Source organism: Callospermophilus lateralis, chromosome 4, assembly GCF_048772815.1.
Source record: "Callospermophilus lateralis isolate mCalLat2 chromosome 4, mCalLat2.hap1, whole genome shotgun sequence".
In the NCBI taxonomy this organism is placed as follows: Eukaryota; Metazoa; Chordata; class Mammalia; order Rodentia; family Sciuridae; genus Callospermophilus; species Callospermophilus lateralis.
In genome coordinates, this window is record NC_135308.1 from 75053461 (window position 1) to 75066467 (window position 13007).

The following is a 13007-nucleotide window of genomic DNA, read 5'->3' on the forward strand; positions in this document are numbered from 1 at the left end:
ACATGTGAGGCAAGTGCTCTGTCACTGAGCCACAACTCCAGCCCAGAAGGAAGTTTTATAACCAATAAGAACATAAAAAAATCCCGACCCTATCATTTCACAACCAAATGATAAAATTAAGAATACATTTTAAAAAGGAATTAAATTAACTCTTAAACACAAGTAAATGAAAATTGAAACAGAAAAAATCACTAATAGCTTCTTCTACTTGACAAATATTTTAAAAATCAATCCAGCAATGTTAAGAGAAAAGTAAACAGAATCTCAGCAATATTTATGGCAAACTAATATTCTAGATAACAATTTTTAATTTTACCCTAAACTTTGCAAAAATGAATACATTTTACACTGAAATTCTTCTACTAGAAAAATTAAACTAATCAATAAAATAACTTTTAAAACTGTATAATAAAGGAAAATTGAAAAACTGTATAATAAAGGAAAATTGAAAAACTGTATAATAAAGGAAAATTGAAAACAATCCAATGTCTGCTCCTAATAAATTGACTAAATAACTTTTGTAAAAATATTATATTGTAACTTAAACTGATATTGCAAATAAATAATTGACAATAAATGAAAAACATTCATAATACTGCATGTTACAAAAGAGTAAAAAGAAGTCTGTGAATAGAATTGCCACATTCTCAAATATATATGATGCTCCATAATTTCATAGAAAAAAATGTGCATGATAACACCAATAAAGAGAAAAGGATATTTTCTCTAGCCTGTGAGATTATAGGTAGGTCATCGTTATGTTATCTATATGCTTTTCTCCATTTTAAGTTTTCAAAAGGAAACTTTATTATAAAATTTTGTACTATGAATAAATATCTTTTAGAGAATAAAAGTTAAACAGTACATTTTTAAGAAGTCCCATATCTTTTCATAAGTATAAATTAAATTTTGACTTGTGATACTATATTACTATGTCAAATATAGAAAACACAAAATTCTTCATTTACTGGGGGACATTGTAGAGGCTTAGTACCTGGGAACTATGAGCTGTTATTCCTATTGAAATGCCTCCTAACACAGCCACGAGCTTGTTTCTCTTCTCATACCTACAGTCATAATTAGGAACTGGAGGACTCTCTCCTGAAAGCAAAGACATGGAACTCTCCATGGCCTTCATCTCAATAAAGTCAGAAATCCATATTGAAGAGGTGGAATCCCAGAGACAAATTGCACAATATATTCAGGTCCTTGTTGATTTTCTCTACAGCAAAAACCATGGCCAGCAGGTGCTGATAATGCTTAGTAAGATCCTTAGACGGCAAAGATGCAGAGATAGTCTTCCTTTTATTTCTAAAGTAGATAAGTCAAGGGGGATCCAACATGGCGGCGGGCAGAGAGGCTGCACTTTCACTGTACTCCCAGTGATGGGGGCATAAAGTTGCAAGGATAACTCTTGGATCCTTCCAACGGAGATTCTCCTAGCAAAATTCCATTGAAGAGAGACCGCCCGGGAGCTACTAGGATTTTTTAAAAAAACGTCTATGTGACCCGGACGAGCGGGACCCTGCCGCTAGACGCGGAGTACCAGATTCACCTTCCACAGTCCGCGCACCGCGGGCACAGCTGCAGATCTGTCCACCCGCCCGCAGCAAAAGTGACTGGGTCCCGCTAGATGCCGAGACACAGCTTGGCAGGAAGAAGTCTTTAGCCAAGCCCCCACGACGCAGGAGCTGAGGCGAACCGGGCCGGACCAGTTCCACCCCTCCCCTCGGACACTCCGGCAAGGAGCCTGGGGCCCGCCATAGCAGAGAGGTGACGTCATCGGAGTTCGGCCGGCGGAATTCCTTCCCAGCAGAATCCACTTTAGCAGGTGCGTGACTTCCCATACTGATACAGGCAGCCAGGAAACATCATTGACTTCTCGGGGTCGTGTCCGTAGGGAAGCAGAGGGGATCCCAGACCCCAAGGCCCCCATATCACCAGCGGTGACCGCCAGGGTCTTAGCCGCCAGTTTACCACAGCACTGGGGCTTAAAAGGGACACACGGTGGGGCTGCAAGTGTAACTAGACCTCTGGAGAATCACTTCTGGGGAACAGGACCTGGCTGGCAGGCTGACAGGAGGAAGGGGGTTAAGAGCTGGAGAATTGAAATGGCTCGGGACTGACAAGTCTGAGAGACTCCCAGGAGATGCCCTACAGAGATAGCTCTCGGCAGGTACAGAGCAGACGCTCCGCTTGGAGGGCACAGCTCCACCTACTGGAAGAGAAGAAGGAGGATCTCCAAGACTTTAATTTATTTTTTATTTTTTATTTTTTATTTTTATTTTTATTTTTATTTTTTTAATTTTTTTTTTTTGTTGTTGTTGTTGTTGTTGTGGTTGATGCTGCCGATATATTTTTTTTTCTCTCACCTTATTCTCTCCCTGATCCTTTCCCCCCTACTCTTTCTCTCTTTCTATCCCATTTCAAGTTTTATTGTTCTTTTCATTCCCCTCTAATCTATCTCTCCCTCCATCCTTTTATCTTTTTAACAGCACCTTCATCCCCTTACCCCCCAACTCTCATCCCAAGTATTACATCTTCCATTGCGTGTAATTGTCTAAATGCAAATAGGTGAATATCTCGAGGCTGTCTATAAGACTCCCAAATACCTAGCTACTAACAACACCCTGATCCAATTGCCTGGTAGTATCCACCTTCAGTGGAGCAATCTTCTAAAGTAGCCAAGACATACTAACCATCGTACCACCAGAGCACCTAACCTAAACGTATAGACCTAAGAACAAACAGCAAAACATTATATGCATACAGAACCTAGAAGCCTTATATGAATTGAATGAATCTGCTTTAAAGCACAACAAAGCCCAACATTTCTAGGCATAATCTCCCAACACAAAAGAGAGACAACAGAGAAATACAAAGCCAAAACAAATGTATAGGAGAAAGCAGTTACAAAGCAGTCAAACAGAGCTGGATAGCAACGTGAACAATATGAAAAAACAAGGAAAAAAAGGGTTACAAACAATGCAGGACAATCTAAATGTACAAGAGGACATAGCAGAAACAGAAACTTGGACAGGGAAAGAAATCAGGGCATACCTAATTCAGATGGAACGGAATATTAGAGAAGACATGAGACAGCAAATCCAAGCATTGAAAGTATATTTTGAAGAGGAACTAACCACACAAATTCAATCAGTAAAGAATGAGCTTTATCAGGAGATAGAGGTGTTAAAAAAAAATCAAGTTGTAATCATAGAAATGCAAGAATCCGTAAATCAGATTAAAAGCGCTAATGAGAATATTACAAACAGACTAGATCAAGTAGAAGTCAGAACATCAGATAATGAAGACAAAGTTTATCAACTTGAAAAGAATATAGTTAACACAGAAAAGATGCTGAAATCTCACGAGCAATCTATCCAAGAGATATGGGATCTTATCAAAAAACCAAATTTGAGAGTCATTGGGATAGAAGAAGGCACAGAGAATCAGTCCAAAGGAATGGATGGCTTACTAAAGGAGATAATACTAGAAAACTTCCCAGAGATGAAAGATGGAATGGATTGCCAAATCCTGGAAGCTTACAGGACCCCAAACATCCAAAACCATAATAGACCAACCCCAAGACACATAATCATGAAGATAGCTAACATACAGGACAAGGAGAGAATACTAAAAGCTACGAGAGAAAAGAAGCAGATTACATTTAGGGGTAAACTAATTAGGTTAACGACTGATTTTTCATCACAGACTTTGAAAGCGAGAAGATCCTGGAACAACGTATTTCAAACACTGAAAAATAATGGATTCCAACCAAGAATACTGTATCCAGCAAAACTAAGCTTCAGATTTGACAATGAAATTAAAATATTTCATGATAAACAAAAGCTAAAAGAATTTGCAGCCAGAAAACCAGCACTGCAAAACATTTTGACCAAAATATTACAAGAAGAGGAACTGAAAAATAGCGCCCAAAACTAACAGTGGGAGGTATCTCAGTAAAGGGGAAGAAAAATAACCAAAGAGGGAAAACTAACCAATCTAAAATAAATAAATAAATAAACATGACTGGAAGTACAAACCATATTTCAATTGTAACCTTAAATGTTAATGGCTTAAATTCACCAATCAAGAGACATAGGCTAGTAACCTGGATTAAAAAAACAAATCCAACAATATGCTGCCTTCAGGAGACGCATATGATAGAAAAAGACATTCACAGACTGAAGGTGAAAGGTTGGGAAAAATCATACCACTCATATGGCCATTGGAAACAAGCAGGAGTGGCCATTCTCATATCGAATAAAGTCAACTTCAAACCTAAGGTAATCAAAAGGGATAAAGAAGGACACTATATATTGTTAAAAGGAACCATCCACCAACAAGACATAACAATTACCAATTTATATGCACCAAACAATGGTGCTGCAACATTCATAAAACAAACTCTCCTCAAGTTCAAGAGTCAAATAGACCACAACACAGTAATTATGGGGGACTTCAACACACCACTCTCGCCATTGGACAGATCCTCTAGACAAAAGCTGAACAAAGAAACTATAAAACTTAATAACGTAATCAATAACCTAGACTTAACAGACATATATAGAATATATCAACCATCATCAAGTGGATACACATTCTTCTCAGCAGCACATGGATCCTACTCAAAGATAGACCATATATTATGCCATAGGGCGACTCTCAGTAAATATAAAGGTGTGGAGATAATACCATGCACCATATCTGACCATAATGGAATGAAGCTGGAAATTAATGATAAAAGAAGGAAGGAAAAATCCTGCATCACCTGGAAAATGAACAATATGGTACTGAATGATCAATGGGTTACAGAAGATATAAAGGAGGAAATCAAAAAATTCCTAGAGATAAATGACAATACAGACACAACATACCGGAATCTATGGGACACAATGAAAGCAGTTTTAAGAGGGAAATTCATTTCCTGGAGTTCATTCCTCAAAAAAAGAAACAACCAACAAATAAATGAACTCACACTACATCTTAAAACCTTAGAAAAGGAAGAGCAAAACAACAGCAAATATAGCAGAAGACAAGAAATAATTAAAATCAGAGCGGAAATCAACGAAATTGAAACAAAAAAAAACATTGAAAAAATTGATAAAACTAAAAGTTGGTTCTTTGAAAAAATAAATAAGATCGACAGACCCTTAGCCACGCTAACGAAGAGAAGAAGAGAGAGAACGCAAATTACTAACATACGGGATGAAAAAGGCAATATCACAACAGACACTACAGAAATACAGAAGATAATTAAAAAGTATTTTGAAACTCTATATTCCAATAAAATAGAAGATAGTGAAGATATCGATAAATTTCTTAAGTCATATGATCTGCCCAGATTGAGTCAGGAAGACACACACGATTTAAACAGACCAATAACAAAAGAAGAAATTGAAGAGGCCATCAAAAGACTACCAACTAAGAAAAGCCCAGGACCGGATGGGTATACAGCAGAATTTTACAAAACCTTCAAAGAAGAATTAATACCAATACTTTTCAAGCTATTTCAAGAAATAGAAAAAGAAGGAGCTCTTCCAAATTCATTCTACGAGGCCAACATAACCCTGATCCCAAAACCAGACAAAGACACTTCAAAGAAAGAAAACTATAGACCAATATCTCTAATGAACTTAGATGCAAAAATTCTCAATAAAATCCTGGCGAATCGAATGCAAAAGCATATCAAAAAAATTGTGCACCATGATCAAGTAGGATTCATCCCTGGGATGCAAGGCTGGTTCAATATACGGAAATCAATAAATGTTATTCACCACATCAATAGACTTAAAGATAAGAACCATATGATCATCTCGATAGATGCAGAAAAAGCATTTGACAAAGTACAGCATCCCTTTATGTTCAAAACACTAGAAAAACTAGGGATAACAGGAATTTACCTCAACATTGTAAAAGCTATCTATGCTAAGCCTCAGGCTAACATCATTCTAAATGGAGAAAAACTGAAGGCATTCCCTCTAAAATCTGGAACTAGACAGGGATGCCCTCTTTCACCACTTCTATTCAACTTAGTTCTTGAAATACTAGCCAGAGCAATTAGACAGACAAAAGAAATTAAAGGCATAAAAATAGGAAAAGAAGAACTTAAATTATCGCTATTTGCAGATGACATGATAATATACTTAACAGACCCAAAAGGGTCTACAAAGAAACTGCTAGAGTTAATAAATGAATTCAGCAAAGTGGCAGGATATAAAATCAATACGCATAAATCAAAGGCATTCCTGTATATCAGCAACAAAACTTCTGAAATGGAAATGAGGAAAACCACCCCATTCACAATATCCCCAAAGAAAATAAGATACTTGGGAATAAACCTAACAAAAGAGGTGAAAGATTTATACAATGAAAACTACAGAACCCTAAAGAGAGAGATAGAAGAAGATCTTAGAAGATGGAAAAATGTACCCTGTTCATGGATAGGCAGAACTAACATTATCAAAATGGCGATATTACCCAAACTTCTCTACAGGTTTAATGCGATGCCAATCAAAATCCCAATGGCATTTCTTGTAGAAATAGATAAAGCAATCATGAAATTCATATGGAATAACAAAAGACCCAGAATAGCAAAAACAATACTAAGCAGGAAGTGCGAATCTGGAGGTATAGCGATACCAGAGTTCAAACTGTACTACAAAGCAATAGTAACAAAAACAGCATGGTACTGGTACCAAAACAGGCAGGTGGATCAATGGTACAGAATAGAGGACACAGAAACCAATCCACAAAATTACAAATTTCTTATATTTGATAAAGGGGCTAAAAACATGCAATGGAGGAAGGATAGCATCTTCAACAAATGGTGCTGGGAAAATTGGAAATCCATATGCAACAAAATGAAACTGAATCCCTTTCTCTCGCCATGCACAAAAGTTAACTCAAAATGGATCAAGGAGCTTGATATCAAAGCAGAGACCCTGCACCTGATAGAAGAAAAAGTTGGCTCCGATCTACATATTGTGGGATCAGGATCCAAATTCCTTAATAGGACGCCCATAGCCCAAGAGTTAATAACAAGAATAAACAAATGGGACTTACTTAAACTAAAAAGTTTTTTCTCAGCAAGAGAAACAATAAAAGAAGTAAATAGGGAGCCTACATCCTGGGAACAAATCTTTACTCCTCACACTTCAGATAGAGCCCTAATTTCCAGAATATACAAAGAACTCAAAAAATTAAACAATAAGATAACAAATAACCCAATCAACAAATGGGCCAAGGACCTGAACAGACACTTCTCAGAAGAAGACATACAGTCAATTAATAAGTACATGAAAAAATGCTCACCTTCTCTAGCAGTCAGAGAAATGCAAATCAAAACCACCCTAAGATACCATCTCACTCCAGTAAGATTGGCAGCCATTAGGAAGTCAAGCAACAATAAGTGCTGGCGAGGATGTGGGGAAAAGGGTACACTTGTACATTGCTGGTGGGACTGCAAAAGGGTGCAGCCAATATGGAAAGCAGTATGGAGATTCCTGCGAAAGCTGGGAATGGAACCACCATTTGACCCAGCTATCGCCCTCCTCGGACTATTCCCTGAGGACCTTAAAAGAGCATGCTATAGGGATACTGCCACATCCATGTTCATAGCAGCACAATTCACAATAGCCAGACTGTGGAACCAACCCAGATGCCCTTCAATAGATGAATGGATAAAAAAAATGTGGCATCTATACACAATGGAGTATTATGCAGCAATAAAAAATGACAAAATCATTGAATTTTCAGGGAAGTGGATGGCATTAGAGCAGATTATACTAAGTGAAGCTAGCCAATCCTTAAAAAACAAATGCCAAATGTCTTCTTTGATTTAAGGAGAGCAACTAAGAACTGAACAGAGGAAAAGAGCATGAGGAAAATATTAACATTAAACTGAGACGAGTGATAGGAGGGAAAGGGAGAGAGAAGGGAAAGTGCATGGAAACGGAAGGACACCCTCATTTTTATACGAAATCACATATACAAGATTGTGAGGGGAAAGGGGGGAAGGGAGAGAATGGAACAACAACAGATGAGATAGAGAGGGAAGATGAGAGGGGAGGGGAGGGGGGATAGTAGGGGATAGGAAAGTTAGCAGAATACAACAGTCACTAATATGGTATTATGTAAACATTGTGAATGTGTAACTGATGTGATTCTGCAATCTGTATTTGGGGTAAAAATGGAAATGCATAACTCATTTAAATCAAATGTATGGAAGATGAAAAAATAAAAAAAAAATAAAAAAAAGTAGATAAGTCAAAAAAAAAACACATGACAATCTAAGAAATAAATGAAATGTTTGCTGTAGAAAATGTTGAGAAATTGGGTGCCTAAAAAATATTAACCTGACAGTCTGATGATTTACAGTCAAATTTACAGTTTTGGCTTTTTTATGTGCAGCTTGAGCCAGAGCAAGTAAGGTCAGAGATGAAGTAAATGAAATTAAATTTAGAATTCACATTTTCCTGCCTTGGATTATGTGATATATTTCCGGAAAATATATTTTGCTAAATTACCCATGGCAGTACACAAAAGTAGTTTCCAATAAACCAATTTAAATGGATATAAGTTAAAAAAATTCTCATCACCATGTCCTATAACTTTAAACAAGGTAAAATAGTTCTCAGCTCTATACTGCTTTTTAAACCTTCTTATGCACTTCAGAGAAGTCAAATACTTACACAAGAACATAATCTGGCATATAAAATTTATCTTCAAAGCCAAAATGGCTTCTGGTGTCACCATCAGTCACTCTTAGGAAAAAAAGTCCACCAGTAATGAAATCCCCATTTTCATAGTAGCCAGGAGAAGCAGATTTCATTAAATAATGAAACAATAGAATTTTTGTCCTGAGATACAAAGAGGAAAACAACCAGCAGAGAAAAAGCAACAGGTAATTTCCTATTAACATTGATAAATATTAATATAATTATAATCCTCAAAAATATACTTTGTTGAGAATCCTGTCAAAAACTAATCAATGCTTAAAGTGCCTAAACAGTGCACAAAACATATGCCTCTCCAATCAGAGTGGGGCAAGGTTATAAAGAATTTGATTTAGCCTGATGTTCATATGCTAATATGTAAACATCCTTTGGTTTGTGGGATTATTTCCAGCTTTCACTTGTTTAGCCTACATCTCTTGTCCCATTTAGAGTTACTATATGTCTCTAAGGGATCAAAAATCTCTAACTTTGCACCTGGTATCCATATTCTCATAAGAAAAACATTTAATTAAAAACAAATTTTAAATAATAGAAAACTTCTAGTAATTTTATATTCTCAATAGATTCTAGAAAGGTCAATGTAAGTACAATAGACTATATGTGGAAATTATGTTGTCATGAGTCAAGAAGCTTCATATAAATAATGCTCGTATTATTATCAAACAATTAACAAAGTAGGAAGTCGCAGAGATCAAGAAGAAGGGTATGAAAGGGTACAGTCAAGTACAGATGCTTCATTAGACTCCTGTATAACATTGGACCCTTGTATAATGTTGGACAAAAAAGGAATTACCCAATGTATATCTCTACAAAAATAAGCCAAAATATTTTTATTAGATAAAATCATTTCTGATCATTTCACAGAGCCAGTTATTTAGTTATATATGTCTAAAATGCTCAATTGTATATACTTATGGGGTATAACAGGATTTTTTTGTATGTTTGTTCGTGGTACTAGATAAAACTCAAGGATCCTCTGCCACAAAACTACATCCACAGACATTTTCATTATTTTATTTTGGGAGAGGGTCTTCCTAAAATGTCCAGGCTGGTCTTGAACTTGAAAACCTCTTCCCTCAGTCTCCCAAGATGCTGATTTATAGGCATGCTCCACTGTTCCCAGCTTGGAATATTTTGATATATGTATGCATCATGGAATGATTAACTTTTCAATTTTCATATAGTCTTTTCCCTAGCAGCATAATTATTTCAAATTGATTTACTCCACAGAGAAGAAATCAAGGGAATGTTTACAGCTAAGATCTATTATGTGTGAGAATCTGTTTACAGCCTTTGATCTAATAACATGTATTCATAACTACAAACTAAAATGTACATCAGATATTATTTTTATTTTCTTCCAATCAAAGTGATTTATATTATCAAGTCCTATCCAACCCATTTCGTTTACTATCAAAAAGAGGGTAATATCCTCTCTAAAATTACACATACATTTCATTGCTTGGAAAATTAAGAAAAACCCACCTTTATCCTTAGTCCATCTTGACTTCTGATCACCATCTCATTCAGGTGATAGGTGTTCTCTGAAGGACAGTGCTGCTGATTTTGAGCCAAGTTTGAGTAAAGGAATCTGCTAATGCTGACATTCCCAGTACTAAAAGTTCTGCTTTTCCAAGTTTTGCCAGGGGTACATTGATAAGGTATTCATAAATTATGACCATACAGCATTTTATCAATGTATAAAAAGATGGTACACCAAGTTTATATATATATCCATATTCTGAATAATTCTCAGAAATTTCGTATCTTCTGGCTCATGAAATACATGTAGTCATGTGTGTAAATATAGTGGATAAAATTACCAGTTGTGGAATTTTTAATTTACTAGATGTTATTGAAATAATTTCTAAATTGCTTGATTATCTAATAGTCCTTCTAATACTTCAAATGTATACCTCTAATTCTGCTGCTAGATCATCTTTCTTATCCTAGCATTAGCCCACATAAATTATTGGCAGCACCTGGTAATAATATAAATGCAAATCTTGCTTTGCAAATTCTCTTAGAAATTCTGAAATTTACCCATATTTTTATTAAGTTCACTCACAAAGACAGTTCAAATGATCTTCCAGAACCATGTTCATTTCTCTATTCTATGTCTGTGTTTTTATTTTGCTTTCATTGGGCATGTGTCAACCCCTAAAAGATAGATTATACAATTTATAATGTATATGAAGATTTCTTATAGATCATGCAAATTTATATCAAGAGTAAATATAATTGCTATTGCTGATTATACCATTATATCATTTTACTATTTTCATGACTAAATTTTATTTTAAATGTTTCAGAAGCAAATGAATGGGGTAATTACTTTCCAATTTACTGTAGAAAAACAAAAATTTTTGTGATCTTCACTGGATAAATTTTAGAAGTGGTTTTGAATTTTTATTCCAAATTACATCACTCATTATCTTTGTCAACATATATAAAAAAACAACTAAGCTTTTTTTAAATTATGTATGGCCTTGCTTCACTCTTCACTTATGAGTAAAGAAGAACAATTAAAAAATCACAGAATAAATAAAACTTAAATATCTTATCATTTCTGATTGATGCTTTTTGTTGGTGGTGGTGCTAGGGATTGAATCCAGGACCTTGTGCATGTGAGGTAAGCACTCTACCAACTGAGCTATATCCCAAGCCTGATGCTATTGCTTTTGTAACTAATAATTATTTACATGTTGTGAGCAATTTAGTTCTTAATTTTCTTCAGATTTTAATTTTTAATAGCTTTGGTCAAATGTAGTCATCATGTTTAAAATACTTCCACATCAAAGAGGTTTTTTCCTTTTTAGTTTAATCAAAAGAAAAATAAATTCAATGGATCACAATACTTCTTTGCAAAATCATCAAAAAGTTATTATTTTATTGTTTTATTTAGAATTAATTAAGACATAGATGTTCAACAGGATTATAGTCCAGAAGAGACAAACAGGTTTTTTCTGATGGTGACACTTGCACCTTCAGTAACTCAAAAAAGCTATATGTCTAGGATTGGAACTCAGCATGATCTGCAGACTTACTCTTTCAACTTAAAGGAATTTTTCTTACTTTCTTATACATTTTAACAACAGAGACATATTATTCATATGTCTAGTTGGGTGTGCATTCCACTCTTATTTGGAATACTTAATCTTTTACACCATACATCATGTCTAGCTATCAAAAAAATTATAAAACAGAAAAAGGCAGAAAACATGGTTTTAAGAGACAGAACAAGCATCAGATATAGCAGGGATGTTGGCTAATCAGATAGGAAACTTAAAATATCTGTGATTAATATACTAGGGGACCTAATGAACTGCATGCAAGAACAAATGGACAATTTAAGTAGAATTATGAACTTTCTTATAAAGAACCCCCCAAAAAATGCTAGAGATAAAAATCTCTATAAGAAAAGTCATAATGCCTTTGATGGGCTTATTAGTAACCTTCACATTTTTGAAGAAAGAAATCCTGAGCTTAAGGATATCTCAATATAAAACTTAAAAACTGAAAAACAAACAGAAAAAAAAGAAAAGAAAAAAGAAAATATTCTAGTCTGTGAGTCAACTACAAGAGTTGAATAACTATTATTGAAAGAGAGACAATAAATATTTGAAATAATAATGACTGAGAAATTCCCCCAAATTAATGTCAAACACACCAAAGTACAGACCCAGGACATTCAGGGAACACCAAGCAAGCAGACCAATGGAAATAGATGTGCACACACACTCATACACACTTGTACACATAAGCGTAACATATTCTAACCACAGAAAATCAAAGGTAAAGAAAAATTCTGAAAGAAGACATATAGTATATACATATGGTAGATATATTATCTTTACCATATATAATAAAATATAAATATACTTAATACCCATATGATGTTAAACATTTTATATATATACATATATGTGTGTGTGTGTGTGTATATATATATATATATAGTTTGATATATATATATATATATCAAACTATGTAGGTTAGTTATATAGTAAAACATAAATATTAAATATGTATGTGTATATGTGTGTGTATTATATATACATATATGTAATATATATATATATATATATATATATATATAACCTTTACATCACTGTAACAAAATTCCTGATACACATCACTTATCAAGTAAAGACAGGGTTATTTGGGCACGGTTCTGCAGGTTCAAGTTCAACATTGGACAGCCACATACATGGTTTGGATGTCAGGTGAGAATGACATATTATTCCAAGATGTGCCACTATTCCC

General features: G+C 34.8%; 1 pseudogene; it reads right to left on the minus strand.

Moving 5' to 3' along the window:
* Positions 1-964: 964 nt before the first annotated feature.
* LOC143398329 (vomeronasal type-2 receptor 26-like) lies at positions 965-9226 on the minus strand (annotated as a pseudogene).
* Positions 9227-13007: the final 3781 nt, after the last annotated feature.